Source organism: Vicugna pacos, chromosome 3, assembly GCF_048564905.1.
Source record: "Vicugna pacos chromosome 3, VicPac4, whole genome shotgun sequence".
NCBI lineage: Eukaryota > Metazoa > Chordata > Mammalia > Artiodactyla > Camelidae > Vicugna > Vicugna pacos.
In genome coordinates, this window is record NC_132989.1 from 25,391,299 (window position 1) to 25,418,111 (window position 26,813).

Consider the following 26,813-nt stretch of genomic DNA (forward strand, 5'->3'; position numbering starts at 1 on the left):
GAGGATACCAAGGGACCTGCTCTGATTTGTGCAAAGGGAAAAGGCCAGTGTGGTCAACATGCCCGCACTGCGTGTGAATTCTTTAATCCATCTGGCATGCACAGGCACTACCCAAAAAAATCACAAAGGAGAATGGAAAAGGTGTTTGCCCTTTGCAGGAAAATGGGTTAGAAAATTAACTATGGAGATGTGACCAACCTGAGAATCTTCTAGATATATTTATTCCATTGACTCAAGAGCCATTAGAGGGTGTTATGGGTTGAACTGTGTCCCACCTAAAAAATTCATATATTGAAAGCCAAACCCCTAGGACCTAAAACAGTGACCTTATTTTGAGAAAGGGTCTTTGCAGAAGTAATCCAATTAAATGAGGTCATGAGGGTGACTAATCCAATACGACCTGTGTCCTCATAAAAAGGGGAAATGTGGACCAGAGATACACACAGAGGGAGGACGACGTGGAGAGATACAGAGAGAAGACGGCCATCTTCAAGCCAAGGAGAGAGGCCTGGACCAGGGCCTCCCTTCACAGCCCTCAGAAGGAGCAACCCTGCTGACACACTGATTTTGGACATCCAGCCCCAGAACTGTGAGACAGTCCATTTCTGCCATGTAAGCCATCCCACCTGTAGTGCTGTTACAGCAGCCCCAGCAAACTCACAGAGAGGGCATCTGGGCGCTGTCTGTTTACATCATTTACTGGCTACTAACCCAGACGGTGACTAGATGTCTACTTAAGGGCTATGACTTTCTTATCACATCGCCAATAAGGGGCCTCTCCTGGCTCTCAGGGCCTAAGGACTGTTTACACTCAGTACATAAATGGAAAAGGCCAATAAACCATGAACACACACTTCACAACTAATCACACCCAAAGACAGGCAGCCTTTTTCAGATTTCTCTTTTGCTCCCTCTCTGCTGGAAAACTCAACACAATCATTGCTGACCGGATGGGATGCCCAATTTTGGTACTGCCTCGGCTAACAAACATCACCCTCCACCTGGGTTCCTGCAGTCAAAGCCAATCAGATACCTGAGATAACCTGCTGCTTGTGGCCCCTGTGTTGACCACAAATGAAGGGCATGTTGCTGGTCGAAGGCTGTGCACCATACCAGCCTTCTGTCCCTCCAGGAGTACCCAGCTCTTCGATAAGACCCATCAATGCACTAATTTTTGTGAACTGAACTGAAGTTGAATTAGGAAAAGGGCTATCCAGACATATTTGCAGACAAAAGGGAAGAAATCCTTGGAGAGAACGAAGCTGCAAAAGCAAGAGGGAGTATGGATATGATTAAGGGCACACAAGAAAAGGTTGTCCTGGAAAGGATATTTGCCATTTATTGAGGCTTCCTATGTGATAGGCCTCAGCCTATGAGCTTTATACTCACCACAGCAGCCTCATAAAAAAAACCTGTATTATTATCATTTTGCAGAGGTGGAAACCGAGATGCATACAGATTAAGTGGTTTGCTCAACATCATGAAGCAGGTAAGACAAAAACAAAAATGTCCATCCATTATGCTGTGCTACTGTCAATGGAATAAAGCAGTCCCTCTATTCCTTTTCCTGAGTTAGCAGGAAAGAAAGTAGAATGAGATGAAGAGTGTCTTGGGTGATGCTCTCTTTGCTCCTCCAGGCCCATCTCCCATCCCTCTTCAGCACCCTGCCCCCCTGTATGTTGCTTCAACATGCTCTCTTGCCTGCTGGCTCTGGTTGAGTTACGCCTGCAGTGGAAGATGTCTGTAGTTATCTTTTGCAGTGAAGCCAACTGCAGATCAGAAGACAGGAGGAGAGAGATGCTGGGATGTCTTGCCTCACTTCTCTCTCTGTTGGGTGGCCCGCAGGTTGGCTGTGTCCCTTTTCCCCATACCAGTTCCTATCCACACCACAGAGCTCCCTCTCCAGTCCTGGAGACTGCATTCTCCCTCAATTTTTCTTTAAACCTTGACTGTACCTTTGTCAAACATCCCCTTATCAAATTCTCCCTAAGTTATCCGGCTTGAATATGCCATTTTTTCACTACTAGGACCCTGACTGGTACAGAGAACACAAGCTTTAGGCAGGGAAGAGGAGAGGCTGTTAGGGAAGGAGGCCTGCGATCATCCCTGAGAGAGGGGGCCGAGGGTGGCAGCGGGGTCCCTGGCAGGGAAGGAAGGTGTAGAGAGGTGCTGCGGGGCTGGGGGAGGAGGGTCACCTAGACTGGAATAGGGATCACACTGAACGGTGCTGCCAGGCTCTTTCAGCTTCTGTGGCAAGGATTTGAAATAGAACTAATCTGCCTGATTCCTGGGCATGTTGAGTTCAAGAACAGAAACAGAACAATGTGCACCAAGATGGTAAAAGGGAAGAAAGATGTGCTCCTGGAAGCTGAGGTTCTCCTAGTCCAGCAGAGGAGCCAGGTGTGAAAGGAGACACCTACAGCCCAGGACGTCACGCACTGTAACACCTGGTAAGTGCCCTGACACATGAGGCTGGGGTAAGCCTCAAGTCCTGAGTAAGGTCTTCCATGTCTATAGACTCTGGACTCTGCTTCAGTCCTTCAGATTCTGTGACTCTGGGCTGTGTCATGAGAGAAAGCACAAGCCTGACAAATTTCAATGGTGTCTGCAGGTGGCACTGAGGGTGACTTTGGGGTACTGTTAGATACTATTTTTGCTAAGCACTTGGGGACTCCTTAATCCTACCCTGCCAGTCAACTTTCCTCCCTCTGAGGTCTCAGAGAGAGAGACAAATGTGGGGAAATGCCTGGCAAAAAGAAAACACAGCAAACACAACAAAATGATGTATTATCAGCAGTGGTTTTTGCCTCAGACCCCAAAACAGAGAACTCTGGTAACCTGGTAGGTATCTTTCTCCTAAGCCAGTTATGTCTAAACAGCTACAGCCCAAAGGCTGATCCAGTATAAAACCCATCAACACGAAGAATGCAACCAGAGAGAAGTGACAGCACCAGAGAGGGTCCCAGCCCTCAGCCCGGAGCCAGCCTGGACCTCAGCTGATGCAGATTGTCCTGGGCCCGGGGCCAAGCTGGAGAAAGAAGAGCATCCAGAGAGAAACAGTGATTGGCTGAATCCACAGGACGGAGCAGACCTGTGTCTGCCTGGCCCTTTGCCACAGGAAGGGAAGCAGCTAGAAAGTGAATCATGCCCATGTACCGAGTGTCATCTCACAGCAATTCTACTCACAGGGTCCTAGAAGCTACTTTAAGTACTCTTCCCTCTGAGTAGGGAAGGAGGAGGCTTGAGAATGTCCCCCGCAATGTCCCGTGCCCCTTACTCTCCCCTGTGACCAGGTAGCTCCTGACCATGCTACCCTCCTGCAAATAACACCCAGACCTAAAAAAACACCACAAAACAATGATCCAAAGGCATCAGTAGGTGACAAAGATCAGGCAGATTCTCAAGGGGAGATGTCAGTTCTAACAAAAAAGGCATCAGGAGGTCGAGATTTTTGTGGGGAGTTTTAGCCTGAGGGCAAGCTGAAATCAACACTCCATGCAGCTAAAACTCCAGCGGAAACCAGAGAACTGAGGTGGGACAACCATGGCTGCTGGAAAGTGAGGGAGGCACTCAGAAAGGACAGAGCCCCAAATCCTGTGTTTAAATGCTGCCCAGGTCTCTGGTTGAGCCCTGAACCATGTACACAGACAACAGACTGGAACAGCAGGAACGGATTAATAAGCTGCTGCCCAACAGACAGAGCTTGCCTTCTGAGCCCAACCCAGTGCACTGTCTGCTAGGGAACAAAAACTGAAGCAAAGAACATTCTTCTTCAGATATAACATAATCCAGAGTCTCTGCAAGTGACATTCACAAGGTCCAAGACACAATCCGAAACTACTTCACATGTGGAAATTTAATAGCATCAGACCTGGTCCAGGAGAGATGGTGAGGTGCAACAGTTCTCAAAGTGAGGGGCCCTGGGACACTTTAAAGGTCTACGAGGTCAAAACTATTTTTACAATGCTAAGATGCTATCTGGCTTTTTTCCTTCTCATTCTCTTTCAAGTGTACAAGGGTACGATAGAGTTTTCCAGAAGCTACATGATGTGTGATGTCAAGACTGACTGAATGTAAAAGTAGATATGAGAATCCACCTGTCTTCTACTAAGCCAGACATTGAAGAATTTCACAAAAACATGGAACAATGCCCGTTTTCTTACTAATTTTTTCTAATTTTGAAACCAATTTTTTTCATAGAATTATAGGCTTTTATTGTTATTTTAACAAACCAATAGATTATTTTTTTAATCTCTTAGTTTTAATTTCTGGTAAATATAGATAAACAAAAGTTCTTTGGGGTCTGAGGTAAGTTTTAAGAGGTTAGGGGTTCTAAGACCAGAGTTTGAGAATTGCCAGTGAGAGGCAGTTACTCTGACTCCAGCCAGCATCTGCCTCACCTGGGGAGCTTGTTAAACCAATGCTTCGCCCCACCCCTTAAGTTTCTGATTCAGTAGGTCTGCAGTGGGGCCTAAAAACTTGTGCAGATCTAACAAGTTCCCAGCCGATGCTGCTCTGGGGCCCACTCTGGTAAAGGCTGCTTGGAGCACAGACCAGACCCCGGCAAGACCAAGGAATTCATTTCCCATCCCAGCTGCCACGAGTGTTGCCTGCTAGATGGCTTACAGCTGAGCCCCTCCTCGGGCATTGCCCTGGGCAGAAAGAGCTGCCTGTCCTACAGACCACCTCCACTCCAGGGACAGCACATCCCATGACCGGGCATTGTGGCATACAAAGACCTGGCCCTCTGCCTCAAAGCAGAACAGCGATGGAGAGCCCACACAGTGCTGGGGCTCCCCAGGGGATCAGCTGGGGCCCTCATGGCACCTACATCACAGTTTAACCCCTCCCTCTGTCCAGTCTTCGGCCATCATTCCCTCCCAAAAGTTGTTTCCAACAGCGTCCCTAATGAACACACATCCCCATTTCAGAGTCACCCTGGCCCCTCCGACTGCCCAACCCCCACCACAATGCCGGCAACCGACCTATAGCAAGGGGAATAAAGGACAGACCTGTTCGCAGCCTCTGGAGTATCCAATCTCTCTGATGGCAGAGTGGCAGTTCTAACGGCCAGACTTTCTTTGCTTTTTGGTACTTCTGAGCAAGTCTGAGGCTCAAGTCTCTAGCCCCGGGAGTGTGGTTCTCCTGCCCAGCATTCCCGTTGCTGGGCGGAGTCCTGGAGGGATGGTGGGGGCAGTGATCAGGGTTAGTCAGCTGACAATGGGGCTGAAGCCCGCCCACGCCAGCTCCCAGGTGCTGACCATTACATTTTTAGGAATTTTCCAAGCTAGCTGTTAAACACAGCTATTTTAAACATCAAATTATATCAACTTATGATTAAATAAATTTTATTAAAACAAAGGTACTATGTATTCAAAATGTATCACTTTATGTTTTGCTACTTTTTACTATCATCTTTGCTCTTAAGCCTATTTACATCTACAGCATCTCTGTTGTCCCTATGGTACCATTATATATTATTTTCACCTACAGACATGCTAGATAAGCTTGAGAGCTTAAATATTGTAAAATGTAGCAAGATAGTGAGGGAAAAAGCAAAGTCATATGGCCAGGAGGTAAAAGAGTTGCTAAGCTCTATGAGAAAACAGCCAGTAAGGGGTTGAAAGTGTATCTTCCACCTCAGGTCAGAAACTGCCCATTTCAACAGCTCTCACCTGGAGACCAGCAGAGGCACTATTCCTCTTGCTGTTTGCTGATGGCAGCTCTGTGCCTTCCCCACTAGTGTGGCTGGAATTATGATCTCTCATCTATTCATCTAGTCCTATCTATTCACACCTACTTCCAACTCCGTGCTTAGCACCAGAACAGGAAGGACACGGCACTGACCCTAGATAGTTCAAGTCTCATGGAGACATATACACACCTCATAAAATGCAGTGACATGTCCACATTGTCATAAAAAGAGAACCTCATAAATGTCTGTTGAACAGAACTGGAAGCATCAGGTGACGGATGGTGTACTAGGGAAACCCTCACAGAAGAGAGGACATATAAGCTATGTTTTTCCAGAACACCAGGAATCTTGCCAGGTAGAGTGCCAATTGGAAAGAGTGTTCTGGGCAAAGGCACAGAAGTAATTCAGGATACAGCCTTTGATTTTTGGTCATGGGGACTATGTAGAGCTGCCCACGCTCTCCCCTGTTCCCTGAAGACCACATGTTGTCTGATCTGCATTAGGTCTGCAGGCATCAGAGGGAGGCCAGCTGGCTTATGTGGGAATCACAGCCCTGACTAAGGCCATGCTCACAGGCTCTTGTAAGCCTCTGAGCTAATTGGACAGGATTTCTGTATTTGTGTGCTCTCACATCTTTGTATCATGATTCAGAGGTTTTATGATTAATCTCACATCGGAAGGGGCATCCAGGAACTGACTTCCCTGAAAATCTTCCAAAGGTAGGATTTACTTCTTGTTGGGGATGGTTTAGACAGATCTGGTAGGTGGAAGGTGTTGACAGGGTATCACAGTGACCTGTAACCTTTGCTGTCTGATTCGAGGATCAAGTCCTGAGTTGGTCCACTGACCCTCAACTTGGAATAATTGGTTCGGATGGATTAAAATCCTGGCAAAGGTCCTAGAAGCTCCAGCAGACTGTGCTTAAAAGTTCTTCCATTTCCTATACACCAAAAGAGGAGGTTACTGTGGCACTGAAATCAGGATATAGCATGGGTCCCTCCAGACTTCTGTGTAGTCAAGACTTCGAGGCTTTTCTCTGGGACCAAGAGGCTTCAGTGAGCAGCCAGGAGCAATGGACAGACAGCACACTGCAGCCAAATGAGGACACCCTGTCTCAGCTGTCACATCAATGGGGAAGACTGACAGGTTCCAAGCTGGCAAGTCCTAAGCCTTTCAGATATATCATATCATAATAAACGTGCTTGCATGTCTGTCTCCCTGGTAAGCCTGCCAGCTCCTAGTGGACTGGGTCTGGTTTGCCTCTGGGTCCCAAGTGTTGGAGAGATAGATGAATGGATGGATAGATGATCAATGTTGTCCTACAGGAGCTCATTTTGAAAATCGCAAGTCACTTAAAAATGTTTACTGGACACTAAACTATGTGCAAGGCACGTTTCTAAGTGTTTTTTAATTTAATCTTCATAACACTTCTATGAGACATGTATTATTAGTATCCTTATTTTACAAATGAGGAAACTCTTAGAAAAGATTACTCTTTCTCAAGATCGCACAGCCAGCAAGAGAAAGAACTAAGATTCAGATCCACTCTGCCTGACTCCAGAGTCTTCATTCTCAACCACAACTGGGTAATGGAAATACCCTAGTGCCACGGCTGCTGACGGGAGGCAGGGAATGAGGTAGGCTGGGGCAGTGAGAGCGTGATTCCTGGGGGGAGTGGGATGGAAATGGAGGGCTAAAGGATGGCTACCATCTGGAGAGCTACAACGGGGATGTAAGAATGTTCCAGAATGGAGGGCGGGGTGAGCAGAAGATTGCTGAAGGCTTCAGTGGTCTATGCCAGTCAGTGAGAAGACGGGAGACAGACAGGGTTGAAGGAGCAGTCTGCGGCCAAATACAGCTCAAACTCAACCTTCCTCCTCTGTTTCCCTGAGGTCTGTCCATTCAGCTGAACAAAGATGTCAGTCCTGCAAGTGAGGCAGCTGCCTGCTGCCTGCTCCCCATGGTTTAGCCAGCCTTGCTGGAGGTCTCCACAGGGGCGAGTGCTGCCATTGTGAGAGGCAAAGAAAATAGGTTGAATCTGAGGCAGATTTGCAAGGAAGCAGGAAGCCACTTAGGGCTCTTGCCGAGAGGAACTGCAGCACTCAGTGTTCAATTAGAAAGCATAATAAAGGGGGCACTTGAAGCAAGTTACAGGGCAGAGGAAAACGGTTCCATTACGTCTGAAAATGGGGCAGAGGGTGCTCCTCAGTTCAGATTATGAGGTGAACGTATCACATGAATCATCAGTATGGGTGTTGAAGACTGGGAAGGGGTAGAAAGAATCAGTAGACATAAGCGAGGTCTACATGCCAGGCAATGTGCCAGGCACCCCACATGTATCACCTAATTAAATTCTTAGAACACTTCTATGAGGATATAGGTTCAGAAAGGTTAACTGACTTACCTAAAATCATCCACCTTTTAAGTTGTTCAGTCATATTTGAAAGCCAATTCAAGCTTCAGGCTCTAAGCGTGTTGCATGACTAGTCTCCTTCTGCAAAAATATTCCACATATCCTCTTCTCCAGAGTAGAGTATGATCTGCTGCAGTGAAAACAAGGTGTGCCAGCTGTTAGCAGTACAAGAACACACCAGGTCACGCTAAGCGTGGGGAGCAAGAAGGGCAATGAGAACAGCTGTTAGAACTCAGATGCAGTTTCTCAACCTTTTGATGAGTAAATAAATGTATAACACTTTTTAAACTTGGAGGGATTATATGCAAAGAAATTATCATAGTAGCTAGTCCACAACTAGTGTATAATAAATGCAGTTTGTTATTATCTGAAGCATTAAACTTGCTTGAGGAGTTGCAGAAATGTCTTCCTAATTGGGAATTACAATAGTAGACAATCAGTAAAGTCCTTTCAGGTTCTAAAATTCTGTAATTGTTTCTGCCTTCTCCATCCTGACCTTCAAGGTTTTCTTAGAAAATTTACAAACTGCATAAAAATATACAGCTCAATCCTAGTCCCTCTCCTGAGGGGCATCCACAGTTGACATTCACTGTATTTCCTTCCACTCTGTTTTCTTAGGTGTTTTTTATATTATTAAAGGTTATTCTATTATGATAACTCACAGAGAAAAAAATGCGACAATGAGTGTGTATATGTCCATGAATGACTGAAAAATTGTGCTGAACACTGGAATTTGACACAACATTGTAAAATGATTATAAATCAATAAAAAACATTAAAAAATAAAGGTTATTCTACACAAATGTCTACCATGTTTTCTTAATTTAACTTTGTATCATAAATATTTTCTCACAACCTTAAAATTCTTCTAAATATCACTTTAAATCAGTGAATAATGATCCAACACTTGAAGATTTCTTTGATGTTGAACATTTAGCTTGTTTACAACTTTTGGTTAAAAGAAATAACACTTCAATTCATATCTCTGAACAATAAACATAGCATATAAAATTATTTCCTCAGAACAGAAACTTCAAATGGCAGCAGAAATTCCAGTGCTTTTATACATGTCATCCTCATTCCTGATTTTTTTAACCAGCTGAAGCTACATCTTCAAGTTTGTTTTTTTTTATTAGGATAGCTTTGTGAGTGGTATACTTATTTAACGTCAGGATATTTGAGAGTATTTTCCTATTGCTTTCATATATGAATTACTGTATCTTACTACCTTCTCAACAACTTTGTTCTCTTATCCTCTGTTATTTAGTATCAGAAAAACAAGAAATGTTTGGGGCCAGCCAAGTACTATTTATTTGTGGGTCATTTAGGGGCCATCTGAAAGGATGCTTATAGAATTATTTTATTTATAAAGAAAGTAAGTAAAATATTTGATTTCAGATTTATATTTAGATGTAGGTCATTTTAATTGATTCTATCTGGGAATGTAGTAAGATCTGCTTCTCTGCCTCCACAATATCTTGCTATTAAAGTACCTCCTTAAAAAAAAAAAAAACTCTGCAAAATTTCCTTCAATTATGTTCTTGATTATTGATTCAATAGCAATGATTCTGGATTTTTCCTCAGTTTCTTATAACTGTTAAGTGTAATTACTATTCACTGCTTTTTCTCTATATGTTATCACTCCCATTTTAATATTTGTTCCATTCCTCTAATCATCAAATATATTTTAAAGTTATTATCTGCATCACTAAACTGAACTTTTTGCAACTTCTGATTGTTAATGTTTCTAATGTAGATTTAATTCTGTATTTTTAGTTTACCTGAAATCTTTGTCTATCTTTATTTTCTTTATCGTCCCTGAAATCCTTATTTTTTTTATCTTGTATTTTCATTTTAGCTTATTCTATCCTTGAGGATTTCTGCTTTTTTTCCACAGAGGCTATATTTCCTGGCAGCTTTTTAGTATCCAAATAATTTCCTAAACTTTTTTTCTGATTCCTGTAGTATTGTATCTTCAAAGATCTGCTATTCTTCTGCATCTACAAAATAATGTAACTTTTACCCATCTATTCTCATGGATCTCATGTTTTTTCTCTCATGAGCTTGAATAAGGGAGCTTTATCCAGAGCCAACTGTTGGTATAAGTGTTACCCATCTTTGGTCCCTTTGAACACTAGTCAACTTTTCCTTGTTTTCTTATTTTATAACCAAAGAGCAAAATGATAAGCAGAGCTGCCAGTCCAATTACTTGTTTCCATGAGGTACCCAGCCAGCACCCTTATCGAGCCTGGGAAGGCATCTACTGGCCTTCCTGGACTTCTTTATTCTGAACGAATGGAGAATGCCACAGGCAGTGACTCCAAATATGTCTTATTATCAGAATACCTCTTTCATGTGTATCTGAATTATTTTACTTATGATTGGAAAAAAAAAACACAAAACCAAAACCGAAAAAAACCTCTCGAGGAAAAAAAAATGCTTGTACACACTGATAGAGACCATGCACACTCCCCTCCTCCCACACATTTTCTTTAGTTGTCTTAGTTTATGTCCCAGAATAGTATAAAATTTGCTCAAAAATGTGTGTGTTTATGTGTATAGCGCACTGAAGAAATGAAGGGGCAATTTTTCGTCTGTGCAAAAAGCAGTATCTGAGCAATTGAGAGACTGCCCCCTTTTCTTCACTGTGTTTTGAACCATGTGGATAGTGGTGAACAAAGGTACTGTCCACTTACTTTAGGATGAGAAGGGCTTTTTCATAGGTGAGTTAATGGAAATTTGAGAAATGCTGCATGCTAAGTCAGAAGCCAACATTAGGAACCAAAATGTCAAACCTGACTTTGATGAGTCATAGAGGCCAGGCTAATCCATTCTAGACTGTATCTGATTCCTCTTACAAGCAAGTTTTACTGGCATAACCCCTTTTTTCTACTCACCTTCATCATCAACTTCCTAGTATCTCTGCCTCCTCCATTTTTATAAGTAGTTCTCTCTTTCATTTAAAGTAAGCCTCTACTTTTTCCCCTTGAACTACAAAGCTTTCAAATATTCCTCTTGCCAGGATAAACTTTATGCAACAATGAAGAGACATTCCTGTCACAACGAGTTGTGGGAATAGTCATTTCCTCCTACATGTCTCTAGTTTATAGAACATAGATATCATCCATTTCTAATGGAATGGATAGTTACACTTAATTATTTTTTACATCATTTCCCACTAATGTGTTTAGGGGAAGTGATTATTGGAGATGTGATTGAAGCACTAGAAATGCCATTTGGTAGACAGATGGTTCATCTCAACCTACGTGCTCCATCCATCAACAGGAAACGGAGTCACCTCTCCGTGGGAGAGTGGGTGTGTGAAACCCCATGTTTGTGTGTGTGCGTGCATGTGCAGGCATGTGGTTAAACAGGCTGTTAGTTATAACTTTCTGTGTGCAGAGAGGACCAGTATAAAGAGTTTCAAGACTCATTAAAATAGTGTCCATTGTGAAGTGACAAGCTCCGTAGATCTCTGAGTGAATAATGTTCCCTTTAGTGACTTTCTACATTTCAAGATGCAATGATCATTCAGAACTCATTACCATCTGAAAGAACACAGGGAGTTCCTCAGAAACTGGGCAAATGTCTTTCACCAATGTTAATTCTTGCCATGGGGAAAAGAAATAGAAGCTGCAGAAGGAGGAATAAATGCCCACCCTCACTCCTCTTCCTCCTTCCTCACTCACTCTGGTTGTCTACCATCTCTCCTTCCCTAGAGTGGGACAAACCAGCTCTCAACAATCCTTGCTTCCCTCACCACTTTAATCTTTGTTTTCATTGTCAAATAATTGCAGCAGGCTTCGCTTCTTACCCATTGGAAACTCTCTCCTTTCACTGAAATTACATCCCTGTTGAGAGACTTAACACTGGTCTTGGTCCAAATTCCAGCCTCAGATATCCTCTTTCTAAATAAAACCATCCAGAAAAAAATGAATAAAAGCAAGCATAAACAAAAGTTCTCACCACAAGTATCAACTGTAAAATTACAAATAATGACAGCTTAGAACCTCCAAAATTTTTTGAATGATATGTATGGCACGTTGCCAGATCACTGAAGTTCCTGAATAGCCTTTCTATCCAAATGCAAATAGTAGTTCACGGAGGGTCTAATACATGTCAGGCATAAGCTTAGATAAAAAGCTGAATGATACATGGTCCCTTTCCTGTAGGAGCTCTCTGTACAGAGATACTGATAGACAAACAAGATGAGAAACAGCAGCAAAGTGTAGACCTAAGATCACCCATGGGAGTAGCAACAGAGAAGTGACTATCTGGAGATTTGGAGAGGATATCAGGAAGAGGTGACTTGTTAGCTGGGTTTTGAAGACTGAACAGGAATTCAATAGGCTGAAAAATAGTAGGAGCAAAGCATGGAGATATTAAAGAGCAAAGTATGTTATGCAGAAGGCAAGAAGTTCAGCATGGTGGGAACACAGTAGTGGGGGGGTGTGCAGGAAGAGCGGTGTAAAACGGGGTTGGGGAAGCAGGTGGAGTCTTGACTCTGAAGGTAGTGTAAAACATGCGAAGACTTTTACCTTAGAGATGGTGGGCAACCACTACAGGGTTCTCAAGAGAGGAGTGACGGGATCCAATTCTTAGAGTTCATTCAGGCTGCGGTGTAGGACAGGAGCGGGGTTGGAGATGTGGCAACAGGGTAAAGAAAACCAACCAGGAATGCTATGGCCATGCTCCCAGCAAGAAAGGAGCTCAGATCACAGCAGGGAAGGGATGTCTCTGTGCACCCTCAGAGAGCACAAACCTTCCGCTTTAGCTAACATATACAGAACATCAACAGTTGTCCAAGGGAACAAAATGGGAGAAGGTCCAGAGATGGTTTCTGCTCTGTCCTGACACACTCAACTCCTATGCAGTCTAAAAGGAAATTTTGCATTTGGTCCTATTTCCCCATTTGCATTTCACTGTTGTCTGAGATAGTGAGAACTATTCTAAGAAGTATCTGTGATGGTTTCCACTTACAACCATTCACCACCTGATCATGACTCCCCTTTCATTTTAAAACAAGGTGGTTTGTTTGCGTGGATAAGTTGCCTAAATAAAGAACCCCAGTGAGTCTCATTGGAAAACAGCTCTGTATGCCAAACAACAGTTTAATACTCCTTCAGTAGACGGTCTCTCTCTCTCTCTCTCTCCTAGGGAAACCATCTCAAAAACTGTCAGCCTCCTCTTGAGAGCTTTTCTGTTTATTTCTGAAGCAGATTATGTGCCAGCAGCGCCCTCTCCTGGCATCTTGAAGTTATAGCTCAACATTCCCTTTTCCAAAGACCAAGGAGGTTTTTCTATAGGAAGAAGCCACTGTTAATATTACTTCTCTCTACCCAGAGACTGAAATTAACTACTTAATTATCGGGGAACAAGAGTTGTGGCTGGAATAGAGATCAAGGAGAAGGCTATTTTTCAATGGGTAGGGTAACGGGGACAGCTGAAGTATTAACCAAACAAAAAGCCTAAATGTGTGCTCCAGAGTTGGGTTCATGGGTCAGCATCGCCCCTTATCCACCATGACCCTGGACAGGTCATTTTCCCTTTGCTACCCTCACAGGACCCTCATGAGCATTAGACACAACATGCTTCTGAAAGCATCTGCACATAGTAAATGCTCAATATATGTTATATAAAAATCTGAAATTTCCCTAAAAGGGTATAATTGATGCAATTCTTCTGGGAAAAAAATGGCTAGCAAGTATCATGAACCTTAAAATGTATGGATCTTTTGAATCAAAAGTTATATTTTTAGAATTTTTCCTAAGGAAAAATACACTGTGGAAAAAAATGAATGTACAAAGATGTTCATTATGGTGTTATACATAATCCGAGTTATAAATAACCCAAAGGCCAAAAAACTAAGGAAACAGCCAGGTAAACTCGGCATATCCATACCATGTTTTCATGCTGCCCTTTAAAATCAAGGTTTATAAAAATTTGTTAATTAGTTTAAATATTTATGATGTTAAGAAGAACAGGCTGTATATTTTGTCAAGTGTAACATCAAAGTTGTAAATACAAAAAATAGGAAAACATTTTAAAATGGGATACAGAAAAATAGTTACCTTCAGATATCGCTGAGAGAAGTGAAAATTTGTAATGCCAATCTGGACAGCTTTTTAGACACATTTGTTAAAATAAAAAGTATACATATGGCTTTATTCTTGGGTAATTACTCCAGAGAAAAATGAGCATCAGAAATGCACATAAGGATGCTTATCAACACATTTTTACGATGGGAAAAACCAGAAACAACTTGCATGTGCATCCATAAGGAAATAATTGCATGAATTAGGATACGTGGGTCTGTCTGGATAGACCAGGAGATACTGTGGGTGCAAAGAACATCCAAATCTCGATGCCTTAAGAAAACAAAAAAAAGCTTATTTCTCACTCACACTGTCTGCCTATCACTCTTAGGCTGTGGACTCAGCTCTGTGTCACCTGAGATCCAGGTGGGGCTGTGCTGTCCCAGATGGTAGCCGCTATCCACTGAGACTAAGACAGGGCTGCTGGGCCCTTGGGATGTGGCTGATTGGCACTGATATACAATGTAAGTTAAAATATGCACTGGATTTCAAAGGCATCGTATGAAAAATGTAAGGTATCTCAATAATGTTTAATCTTGATTACATGATGAAGTGCTAACAGTTTAAATGTACTGGATAAATAACATATATTAACAAAATTAATTTGATCTGTTTTAAAGTTCTTTTTAAAATGTGGCTTTTAGAACATTTCAAATTACAGAGTAGCTAGTGTTACATTTTTACTGGAAAACACTAGTCTAAAACTTCCCTAGTCCCAAAGGCAGAGGAAAAGAGAGAGATGGAGAAGTTCTTGTTGGCTCTTAAAGCTCTTCCCTGGAAGTGACACATGTGACTTTGGTTTACATGTCCTTGCCTGAAGGAAAGTGCACTGGCACACCAGAGTTTATTAAACTCAGTGAGGAACTGCAATCCTGTCAGGGCCCCAGAAGGAGAGCAAGAAGTAGGGTATCAGGAAACAGCCTTCCCATGGACCGCACCAGGGAACACCTTGCAGGGGGTTAAAACGGTATCAGCTCCACATGAGCTGACACAGAAAGAGTCCAAGACATATGACTGAGTGAAGAAGCAGGTTCACCATACACACTGCATCATACCATTTATAACCCCCCAACACACACATACACAGAAAAAAACTGCACATTTGATGACAGCATATACATATAGGTAACTGCCTAGAAAAATGTCTGAAGGATATGGACCAAACTTAAACCAACAGTCACATCTTTGCAGAGAGGGGTAGCATTATCCATAATGTTTGAATATCAGACCACAGGAACATGCTCCTGTTTAGGCTGGACGTCTGCTCTTCCAGATCAGCTCTCTACCCTTGTCCACTCTGCCCCATGCTGGGGAGGCTGACCATGCCAGTGGGCAACCATGCTCGCTGGTTTCAGGGGCCACAGGCAGGTAGAGAGAAGATGGAGGACAAGGTGTTTACTCCCTTCCCATGATGTCCCATCACCCCTCATCTTGTCAGGGGTCCTCCACCACTCAGTCCTCTCTCTGACTTGGGTTGGATCACTGTCTCCACCCTCCTCTTTAGGCTGAGGGTGGTGGTGGCATCTCACTGTCACTAGACCCCAGGTGGTTCCCTTACACCCTACCACTTGCGTATTAGCAGTAACCTTACTACTCTCTCTTCAAATTTCTCAACAGAAGTGTATCACTCGTTTTTTGCTGGGGCTGTGAGTAATACCACACGTTACTTCTAAAATGAAAAACCTACAAAATAAAAATCACAGGAGAAAAAAACCAATGACAGAATTATGATAAAAATGTCAAAATTGTCTGCTGTACTCTCTTTAGCAGGAGGATTAGTTGTGAATTCTTTTCTATGCCATTGCACTTCTCTTTAGTTACTTCTTCTCTAATAAATATGACTTTGTTCATTTTAAAACAGTCTAAAATGCACAAAACCAGTAAACAGAAAAGGTTACTCTAAAATCGAGTTTGTTCAGAAACTGCTGACCTTTGTTTGATGAGACTGTGACTAACAGGGAGTAGGTCCTTTCTTATCTGGCAGAGAACGCACTGCATCTCTTGTAATATCGAGAAGGAAAGTTATGACTAGCATTCACGGAAGGCTGTCTTCTTCCCTGTGTGTGACTTGCTTGTGACCCACTGCTAACAGCTCCACCAGCCTGTTCTCATGGTGGTAGGGAGGGCAGCTTTCTGACACAAGGTGACTCTCATGTATACCCCCCCACAAGGAGAGACCAGTGCATCCCCAGTGTGGGAGTTTGCAAAGTCCACTTTCCACAGCCAAGGCACTCCACCATGTGGCCAGCTGAGCCAAGAAACATCTGGGACAGCAGCTGCCCAAGACAGGGCCTAATCTCATGCACCTGCCTGCTCCTCTGGTATGGGAGAAGGTACCACTTAGGACTAGGCCATTTGTGAAAAACTAACCTTCCTCTTTAGCACAAAAGAAATCTCATATGGTGTGCATCTTTATTTGTATAGAGTTCTTATTAGCAGAAGATCTGATTGGCCCAGAGAGCTTACGGATTTGGTTACAGCTTTCCTGTTACCTTAACTGTGACTGCTTTCAAACTAAACACAGTCTTCAGGGTCCAGGAGACCTTGGAATCTCATCAAAGCTCATCTTCCAATGACAGTTATTAGTCCCCCCAAATCAGGGTCTGCTTGGACTGAGAGTGCTTTCCCAAGGAGGCGCCTGCTGAGATGGTTCCATCTGGGACCTGAGTTCAAGTCCAGACTTTCTCAGTGTGGAGCTGACAGAAAACCACTTAAGCTCTCCTCTTCTGTGCCAAAGAGAAGTAATAGCTTCTATTCTGGTGGCAGTAAAGTACCTAGAGTATTTAGTGCCTCAAAATATGGGAAGACATTATTATCAGTGCTGAGAATCAGTGTCAGTAAGTAATGAGCCACAGCATTTCATCAAGAAGTGATTTCCCTATTTGCATCCTGCAGGTCTGTCCCCTCCATCTTCTAAGCTCTTGTGACAGTGCTTGGTTTCCTAGGATATTTACTTTTTTAATCTAAAAAATAGTATTTTTATTATAGTAAATATATATAACATAAAGCTTACCAATATAAACCATTTTTTAAAGGGAACAATTCACTGGCATCAAGCACAGCCACAATGCTGTGCAACCATCACCACCATCTATCCCTGGAATTGTTTAATCATCCCAAACAGAAACTCTGCAACTGTTAAAAAATAACTCTTCATTCTCCCCTCCTCCCTCTCCCTCAGCGATCTCTGCGCTGCTTGCTTTTTCTATGTATGTGACTATTCTAGGTCTCTCATCTAAGTGGCATCATGGAATATTTGTCCTCCTGTGTCTGCTTTATTTTATTTAGCATGTTTTCAAGGTTCATCCACATTGTAGCATCCTAGGATGCTTTAAGTCAGGCCAATGTAACTGAATTGTAGCAACTTCTTTGTGCCGATGCTAAGGGCAAGGCAGTGAGCCTATTGGCCCTGCCTCATGTGGCTTCCTCCCCCTTGATGTGGCCTCACCCCTGCAGCCCATCATCACAGAGTGGGCAGAGGCAGGACTCAGTCCTAGCCTCTGACTCAAACCCAGATTCGTTCCATTCTCCCATGATGCTCATGAAGTGCTAGACAGTTTACTTGGTATTTTTTATACATTCTCTTTTCATCAGTATGGGCTTTAGAGTCAGACAGAAATGGATGTGGTTTGAAGCTTTAGCTTTGCCACCTACCAGCTCATCTTCAAATAAGGCATGAAATTGCAGTGTCTAGCACATAGCAAGCACCTGTAAGTATTAGCTATGTTTTATTCATTCATCAAATGCCCATCTCCTAGATGTAACCCTGAAGGCTCCATGAAGCAGGGACCATGCTTGTCTTGATACCACAACAGCCCCCAGTGGCAGCATGGTGCCTGGCAGGCAGTGCTGACTAAATGACAGCACAGCCGAGGCCCAGAGCTGGGCTGTGATTCCTGAGTCTGAACTCTCCCTGTGGCGACTGCTCACTGTCTCTCCAGGGGTCTCCAGCCACCCCATGGGAGACAAACAGTCTAGCAACAATGGCCACAAAATGTGACACTAGCCACTCTTTTTTGACTCATGGGTCAAAGATGCTGCCTTGGAAGCTTAGATGAGAAAGAAGGTCACGGTGCTTGACTTTGGTCCCTGCTGTGATGTAGATGAAGAAGGGCTTAAACCTCACTGACTCTGTGCTGCCAGTAACTTGTACACTGGCTTAAGCAAAGAGGAATTTCTGCAATGGTAAAATCAGCAGAGAAGAAAGGGTGAACCAACCTAAGAGACAGGGAGGGTCCAGGCAGAAGAATGCAGAGAGGAAGGGTACTTGATCATCTCCCACTAGCTTTGCCTCTGCTGTGATTCTTCTGTGTTGTTTGTGGCTTCAGCATCTCTAGGCCTTCTGCCTCAGTTTCCTCACCTGTAAAATGGGACATAAAATTTTTTCTTATATCTTTCTAAGTATGTTTTACTCTAATTCTATCAAGCTTGAGGACCACCTCATAGAGGCAAAGGCAGAGGATTCACATGTGCTTGAAAAAAGGAATGGTGAAGGCCCATTAATTTATTTGGTAAGTATTTACATTCTTTTTTTTTTTACACGGAGGTATCAGAGGTTGAACCCAGGACTTTGTGCATGTCAAGCATGCACTCTACCACTGAAACCCACTCCCCATTTGGAATGTGTTTAATGACTACCTATGATGTGTCAGGCATGGTGCCAGGCACACAGAGGCCAGTAAGATAGTGCCCTTGCCCTCAAGGACTCACTGTTTAGCAGTTTTCATTGAAAAGGAATACACCTACCACAGAGGTTACTGTGTGACTTCAATATCCTTCCACAAACCACCAGGGGGAAAGATAAGCAAAGTCACTCTGGAGTCGGAACAGGAAATCTTAAAGAACCAACTACTCCCAATAGAGAAGTCTGGGACATGCTATAGGCAGACGAACTTTTTTTGCCCTTTCATGAAACGGATTTTAATTCCACAGAAAAAGTAATAATGATATAATGGGTGACAATTAGGAGTATTAAGATCTGTCACTTGGAGAGTGATAGTGCCCTGAAAGTATCCAATGTGCACTAGGCAAAGGGGGCTGTGAGCAAGGGCAGGGAGTCGGCAGGCAGGGCCCCTGTGTGGAAAGACAGGGCCACCACTGGGCTACACGGGGTGCTGGGCTGTGGGTCTATCAGGCTGAAAAGCAAGTCCATTATCTCCATCTATGAAATGGTGGGACAGGCCAGACTAAGTAAGATTATTGAAAGAGTGAGACAAACCAGTGGAAAGAGACAATGAGTTTGGTGCCAGAAGGATGTGAGTTCTGATCTGATCCTAATAACTAGTAGCTGTGTGTCCTTGAGCAAGTTATGCAACCATTTAGTACTGGTTTGTGTCTATAAATGGGAATGTCAGTAACTACTGACCTCACTTATTAAAAGGATATCCTGGGGCCTGATCAAGGTACAAACTCAGTAGGCAGTTTTATATACATATATACTAGATCATCTCTGATATACACACAGGACTGTGGAAACTGGCAAGTCCTGCAGGGTAGGCTGGAGGCCCAGGGAAGAGCTGTGATTTGAGTTCAAAGGCTGTCTGCCGGCAGAAATCCCCTCTTCTTCTGGGGAGGCCAGTCTTCTAATAAGGCCGCCCTCTGATTGGATAAGGCCCACTCACATTCAGAGGGGTAATGTGCTTTACTCAAAACTACTAATTTGTTACTATCATCTGAAAAATACCTTCCCAGAAACATCTAGAATAATGTTTGGCTAAATATCTGGGTACCGTGGTTCAGTCAAGTTGTCACATAAATTAACCATCACAATCTTCCTAGCTGATTGAAACTTTCATCACTATGATGTGTCTCTCTTGATCTTCAGTAATGCCTTTTTGCCTTAAAATCTCCTTTGTCTGATAACAGTACTGGTATACAGCTTTTCTTTTGCACAGCTGCCTTAGTCCATTCAGGCTTCTGTAACAAAATGCCACAGACTGGATGGCTTAAACACAGCAGCAATTTTACCGCTCACAATTCTGCAGGCTAAAATCTGAGACTGGAGGGTCAGCATGGTTGAAGGAAGGCCCTCTTCCAGGTCACAGACTTCTCACTGCATCCTCATGTGGTTCAAGGGCTGAAGGATCTCTCTGGAGCCTCATTTGTAAGGGCACTAATCTCATTTATGAGGGCTCCACCCTCATGACCTAATCACCTCCCAGGGCTCTCACCTCCAAATACCATCACCTTCCTGAGTTAGGATTTCAGTCGATCAATTTTGAGGGCCACAAATATTCAGACCATAGCAATACTCCTTACATAGTCTATATTTTTTCATATTTTTACTTTTAATCTTTCTTTATCCTTATGTATTAAAGTGTCTCATGTAAGTGACAAATAGTTTTTGAAAAAAATTTCACCTAGTCTGACAATCTTTGTCATTTAATTGACATATTTAGTTTGGTCATATTTAAGGTGATTGCTGGCATATGTGGATTTAATCTACTATATATCTATGTGTTTTCTATTTATTTCATCTATTCTACAATCTTTTTTCTCTCTATTGTTTTAGTTTCTCTTTAGGGTAATTCCTTTTTATTGTTTTATTTTTCTCTTACCTTTTTTACTATCCTTTTATTTATCATCCTAAATATTAAAATATTGGTTAGTATTTTCATATATATATGAAATACTATATTATATATATTATATATATATATATTTTTTATACTCCTTGGACAACACAAAGACCTTAAAATATTTAATCTCCAGTTTAACTGCAACATTTTAACTCTGTCTTGCCTATTGGATATTTTTGTTATTTATTATGCATGTATTATAATTTTATGTTTTACACAATTAAAATATTTTAATAAATATGTATACATATATGAAAGTGTTTACAGGCACAGATACTTAAGGTTCACAAGACAGTATTATGATTATTATTTAATGAAAACTTTTTAAGATTTAACTACATTTTACTTCTCATTATCCAACTACTACTATCCCTCCTAAAGTTAACCTCTGTTCTGATTCCATTCACTATAAATCTATGATGATTTTGTTTCTTTTTTTGTATTTTATGACTTTATGGACTCAAAAATATATGCCCTTTTTGTGTCTGGCTTCTTTTGCTCAGTGTTATGCTTAGAGATGAAAAATGTTCTTGTAATAATTATAAATTGCTCATCCTACAGCTGTATAATATTCCACAGTGTGACTCTATCACAATCTCTTTGTCCACACTTTTTTTTTTTGACACTGTACCCAGATCTTTTGATTTTTTTTTAAATGGAAACTATTATGATGTACTTAGGTGTGGTTTTCTGTATACTTTCTTACTTTGGGTTTGCAGAGCTGCTGGGATATAAAAACAAGTGAACCTTGAGAGATCCAAGATTTCTAAGAGACAGGAAACCCAGAGAGGTGAGTCTAATGTTTGTAAAGGCTTTCTCCCTGAAACATTTAGAAATCAGAAAGCTGTGACAAAGAAGGAAAAGATAAGCAGAATGCAGTAGGTGACAAGCTGAGAATCTGAGCAGAGATTTTATCTGTCTCACAGGATTGTGGGGCTTGCCAAATAGAGGGGGCCTTGGTAAATAATCCCAGAATTTCAGTCTTGACCCCTTTGCCCCCAAAGACTTCACACTGGATTAAGCTAACTCCATAAAGAATGAAGCTCAGTCCACACCTGCATTAAGATGATTTGCCCTCAGGCTAGCTGCCTGCTAGAAGTCACAGCAAATCCTCTCTGGAGGAGGATAACGTTATCCAGAGCCTCACATGATTGCTCCAGTTGTTTAAATGCCAAGCCTCAACTCAGTCAGAATCAACCAGACATAACAGAACATGAGATATGACCCCAAATAAAATCAACTGGACAACAGAAACAAACTCATGGGAGATCCAGATATTGGAGTTGTCAGATAGGAACTTTAATAGGGCCATCATTCATGTGCTCAAAGCATTAAAAAATCAGATGGAGACTTACAGAAGGAAGCTATAAAACACAGAAAGAATAAAACAGAAATTCAAGAACTGAAAAATATAATAACTGAAATAAAGATCTGATATAGTTAAAGAGAGTTAATAAACCAGAACATAGATCAGAAGAACATATCAAGACTGAAGCACAGAGAGAAAAAATGCCAAATACAGAAGAGAGTATAGGAAACATATATACATACAATTTGAGTCCCAGAAACTGAGATGGTAAAGAATGGACCAGAAGCAGCATTTGAAGAGTTAATGGCTAAAAATTTTCCAAAATTGATGAAAGAAATCAAGCCCATTTTTCTCTCTCTCTTCTAACATCTTCAGCAGATATTTTTCAAATATTTTTTCAGCCTTTTTAACTGTGGGGGAAAGGTTGGCCTGAAATATGCTAGCCTGATATTTCCAGAAGCAGAATTTCACTACCAGATGCTTTTATCTTGGTCAGTGTGACAGCATAAGTGATTAGCTCATCACTGTCCTCTCCTCGTGTCTAACACTAGCACTAAAACAGTGCAGAAGTCCACCTTCAAGTGGCTGGGAAACTAAACCACTGTGTTTAAAAGTGACCAGAGGTCATTTTTACATCTGAAAGTGACTACATAAGTTATAAGACCCAACCTAGGTTTAAGCAATGTGTATGTGTTGGGAAGGGGACCAAAAAAACCAAAAACTAGCTCACCAAGCAGGTATGAAAGGGCAAGATTTGGGAGAGAGTTGTTTTATGATTGTATCCTGTCAAATTCTGCTCTTTCAACAAATTGCTTGCATACCCGTAGCAATGAGAACAAAAAAAATCACAATTAATATTGCAACAAATTATCCTTCCATTCACTGATAAGTTGGTTGATTCAATAAATATGATTTAACACCTAACATGAGCCAAACTCTGTCAAGTCCTTGGAACAAAGTTGTGAGTGACAAGAACCCAGTCTTTCCTCTCTCCTAAAGGATCCTAAGGGATATAAAGGGATCAAGGGGCAAAGTTTGAATTAAGGACTCTGGCTGTGGAGTCACAAAGAAGTAACTTCCTGCCCTCAGGGACTTGAAAGATAATGATATACTGTAGAGAACAAAAAAAATACAATTTATTTTTTTCCCAATATTATACAAGAAAATGAACATCTGCTACAAGTGAATCAATAAATAAATGAACAAGATGATTAATCTTTGCGATGCTGTCTCTCACTGCGGTGGGCTGAGCCTGCCTTTCCTCTCTGGCCTCCAGTTTCCTACCTATATAAGGGTTGATGAAGTTCACTAAATTATCTCTAATGGTAATTCAGTTCTGAAATTTTTTGTTTTCCATGACTATAAAATCTAGGGCTAGTGGTGAGAAGGCATTTTTAGGTTCAGTAAGTTCTTAACGCTCTGAGACACTGGAGGGCAGTAAAACCACACTCATTTAAAGAATGAACATCCTGTGGCTGTGGATTCCAACAGCAAAAAAAGGCTCTTGCTAAAACGCATGCTTTCTTCCTGCCTAGGCTGACTGCCCTGACTACCACAAATGGACTTTGTATCTCTGACAGGTCAATTTCATAACCATTTTCCCACTCTTATTCTTCATTGCAGTGACTGTTTTCACAACAGATATTTAGAACTCCTGATTTAGAAGCAGAGCAGAGCATTTGAAATTGGAACTATGCTATGAAATCCCTGACATAATGTTGTTAGATCTAAGAGCGTCTTGGGTCTGATTGCAGCCCCTTCTGGTTCAACTCATGTATTGAGTCAGAGTGGAAATAACAAACTTAACATACTGTGCATCAAATCCTCATTTGTGTGAAAGTGACAGAGAGAGGGCCAAAATAAAAGCATTTTAGGGATGACCTGATATCCATCATGCTGACAGCCAGCACCCGGTGGTCACAAAGCCGAGGCCAGGAACCTCATCGGTGAGTGTGCAGCAAAATCAGAAATCAGAGAAAGGATGGTTCTGGGAGCTGGTAACAGTGAAAATGTTCCTTCTCTGTTAAAAAAATTTTTTAAAAAGTTCAAATACAGCAGGGATTATTTTGATTCAAAACCAAGGGAAACATTCCCTTATTCTGAGGCCTCAGGTACCATGGGCAGAGGTTTACATCACCCATCAAGAGAGTGCAAGGCCCCACCTACTCAGTGTGTGGATGGTAGATTATGGCCTACCAAGGGGTGGTTTAAGTGAACTCTCACAGCAAGCCTATGAAGGTCTATGATATACTGACTTCAAGTCTTGGTCCAAGATAATAACTCCTGAAACTGAAAGTCAAGGTTTAGGGAAAAAGTGATTAGGGGGCGACCAGCTGGTATAGAGTTCTTGCTCACATGGTTCCCAGAATGTACTGAAGTGGTCCTCGCAAACCCAGGATGAGTAAGCTCCAGCCGGCCACGATTCTGAGATGTGGAAAACCACTGTGCCTCTAGAACATACACTTTCAGACAAGGGTCTTTACTTAGCAGGTCAGCATCTTTTCTCGTGTACTCTAATCCTTCTATCACCCACAAGGTTCAAGGTCACTGAGGGGCTGGTAGGTTTCTGTGTGACCAAATCTATCACCTTGGCTTTATTAAGGGACCGAAGGCTATCTTAGACAACCTGATATTCCCACCTTTGTCTTATCAAACCCTGCACTTCTGCCCTCTCCTATTAGTGAAGATGAGCTTTTCAATTAGTTGAGATCATTCAGAGGGCAAGGGAGGGGAACTTATGCATATCTTACATGCATTATGAACCAGATAGTAAGAATGCTCCTTCTAGCACATAACTTTATTCAATTCTCAAAAACACCCTTGTTAGGGAGAGATCATCATTCCCATTTTACAGATGCATAAACTGAGGTTCAAAAATGCTAAGAAACTGGTCAAGGGTCAAAGAAAATCTAAGCCCCAAAGCCAAAATTAAAAACATGATGGGTTTGATTCTACCATACATTTTCATCCAGAGAAAATGAGGGCTTTCATTAAGGAAGTCAGGTTCCAGAATATGAGGTACCAAAAGCAGGTTAGAGAGACGAGAAAAGAAGGGGGTTCCAGATAGGGGGATGATCTCTCTGGGTTGGCTCAAGGCTGGCCCAGGCCCTGTGTATAATCTCAGTGATTATAAAGTGGGGGTATGCTGACTTAACCATGTTTGATATGACTTCTGCGTGATGCCTTGTGATGAACTTCTATGTGCATTATTTCATTTGTTTCTCACCACAGTTCTACAAAACAGGAGGAAATGGTGCTGCTAATGTTAGGTTATACGTGGTGGATTTTTACATAATTTGGTACAGTTTGATACATTTTCAGAAGGAAGTAAATACCAAGCCTATTGCCCAGCCTTCCTGCATTCAAGATGGGAAAACTTGGACTCAAAATAACCAATTTCTCTGCTGCAGTAGGAGATGCCATTGTGGATAAATGAAGAGATCTTTGACTGTCAGCCTCAGAGAGAAAAGCCACTTTGGGCAATACCCAAAGGACCCTCTATTTTGCCAGGTGTCTGGGTGATACCACATGCAATACATGGCATGAAGGCTCTAGCCTGTCTCCCTCTCATTCCTTTATCTACCCACCCATCTGTCTAAAGATGGACACTGAGCTAACCATACATGTCTGGCATTGCACTAAGCATAAACAAAATGGTGAGCAAAAATGAATAGTTTCTGCCTCGTGGAGCTGGGACTTTTCCTTTTGTGCCAAGATGACAGGTATGTACCGATCTCTAATTGTGGTATTAATTTTCATTTCCCAAGTTGCTAAGGAGGTTGAGCACCTTTTAATGTGGGAAGCCATTAAAATGTCTTATGTAAGGGGATGTAATGAACACACTTGTCTTTCTGTAAGGTCTCTCTGGCTCTGGTATGGAGAACTGATCTAAGGGAGCCTGTTAGCAGGCTGCTTCAGCAGTCCAATTCAAAGGGGGTGGCAGCTCAGATCGGGGACAGAGACAAGGCACCAGGCTCTAAGAGAAATTTAGGCGATAAAGGCAATAAGAAATCAGAATTCTCAGGAATTCCTGGGAATTTCTGAAATTATAAGTTTTTCTCAAAATATTTCCAACATTCTCTATACTCCATCATTATTACGGTTATCTGAAAATGTGTCTGATTTAGAAGAATACATAGGATGAATAAGAAATTTTAAATTTCATGTCATTACAAAGAACTGTAGCTTATAGTAATATTCACATTCTGGATTAACACCAATAAACGTTGTAAGGTAGTATTCCAATAGTGTAGCATTTAGATCAATGACACGATGCAGAATCACAGGTCAAAACTGCCAATTTAAGGACTTCATTTGTTTGCAAAACTTTTTATTTCTTAGCACATCACTCATAGGATTTGCATAGAGCATACTATGTGTATAAGCTTATTAATATTTATTTTATTTGCAAAAGTGACTCACCATTAGCAGGAGACAGGTACAGGGGCACCTACAGACAAGCATGGCAAGAGCTACAAGGGGAAGAGATCAGACTGTCCATGACTAGGCTCCCAGAAATGCTCCTTAGCCTCTCCTTCTCCTTAGCACCTTCTGCTCTTGCTTTCAACTCGAGGTCAGTGGATTCCTTCCAACCAGTCAAGTCTCTGTTACTTGTCAAGCTTTAATTCCCAAAGGAGGTTTGTAACACTTGTTTCCCATTTTCCTGACTTCTTGGTCCGTTTTTCCTCAGAACTGGGAATTCAGAAAACTGCAGATTCCCCAG

At 42.0% G+C, this 26,813-nt stretch overlaps 1 long non-coding RNA gene across 2 annotated transcripts in view; it reads right to left on the reverse strand.

The window, feature by feature from the left end:
* LOC116278148 (uncharacterized) overlaps positions 1-26,813 on the reverse strand; it is a 564,959-nt gene that overhangs the window by 126,380 nt on the left and 411,766 nt on the right. For both annotated transcript variants that reach the window (XR_012068283.1, XR_004187521.2), the window contains 3 exons: positions 18,422-18,563; positions 8,100-8,238; positions 5,013-5,176 (listed from right to left, as the gene is read on the reverse strand). This is a non-coding gene — a long non-coding RNA (uncharacterized lncRNA). The remainder of the gene's footprint in view (positions 1-5,012; positions 5,177-8,099; positions 8,239-18,421; positions 18,564-26,813) is intronic.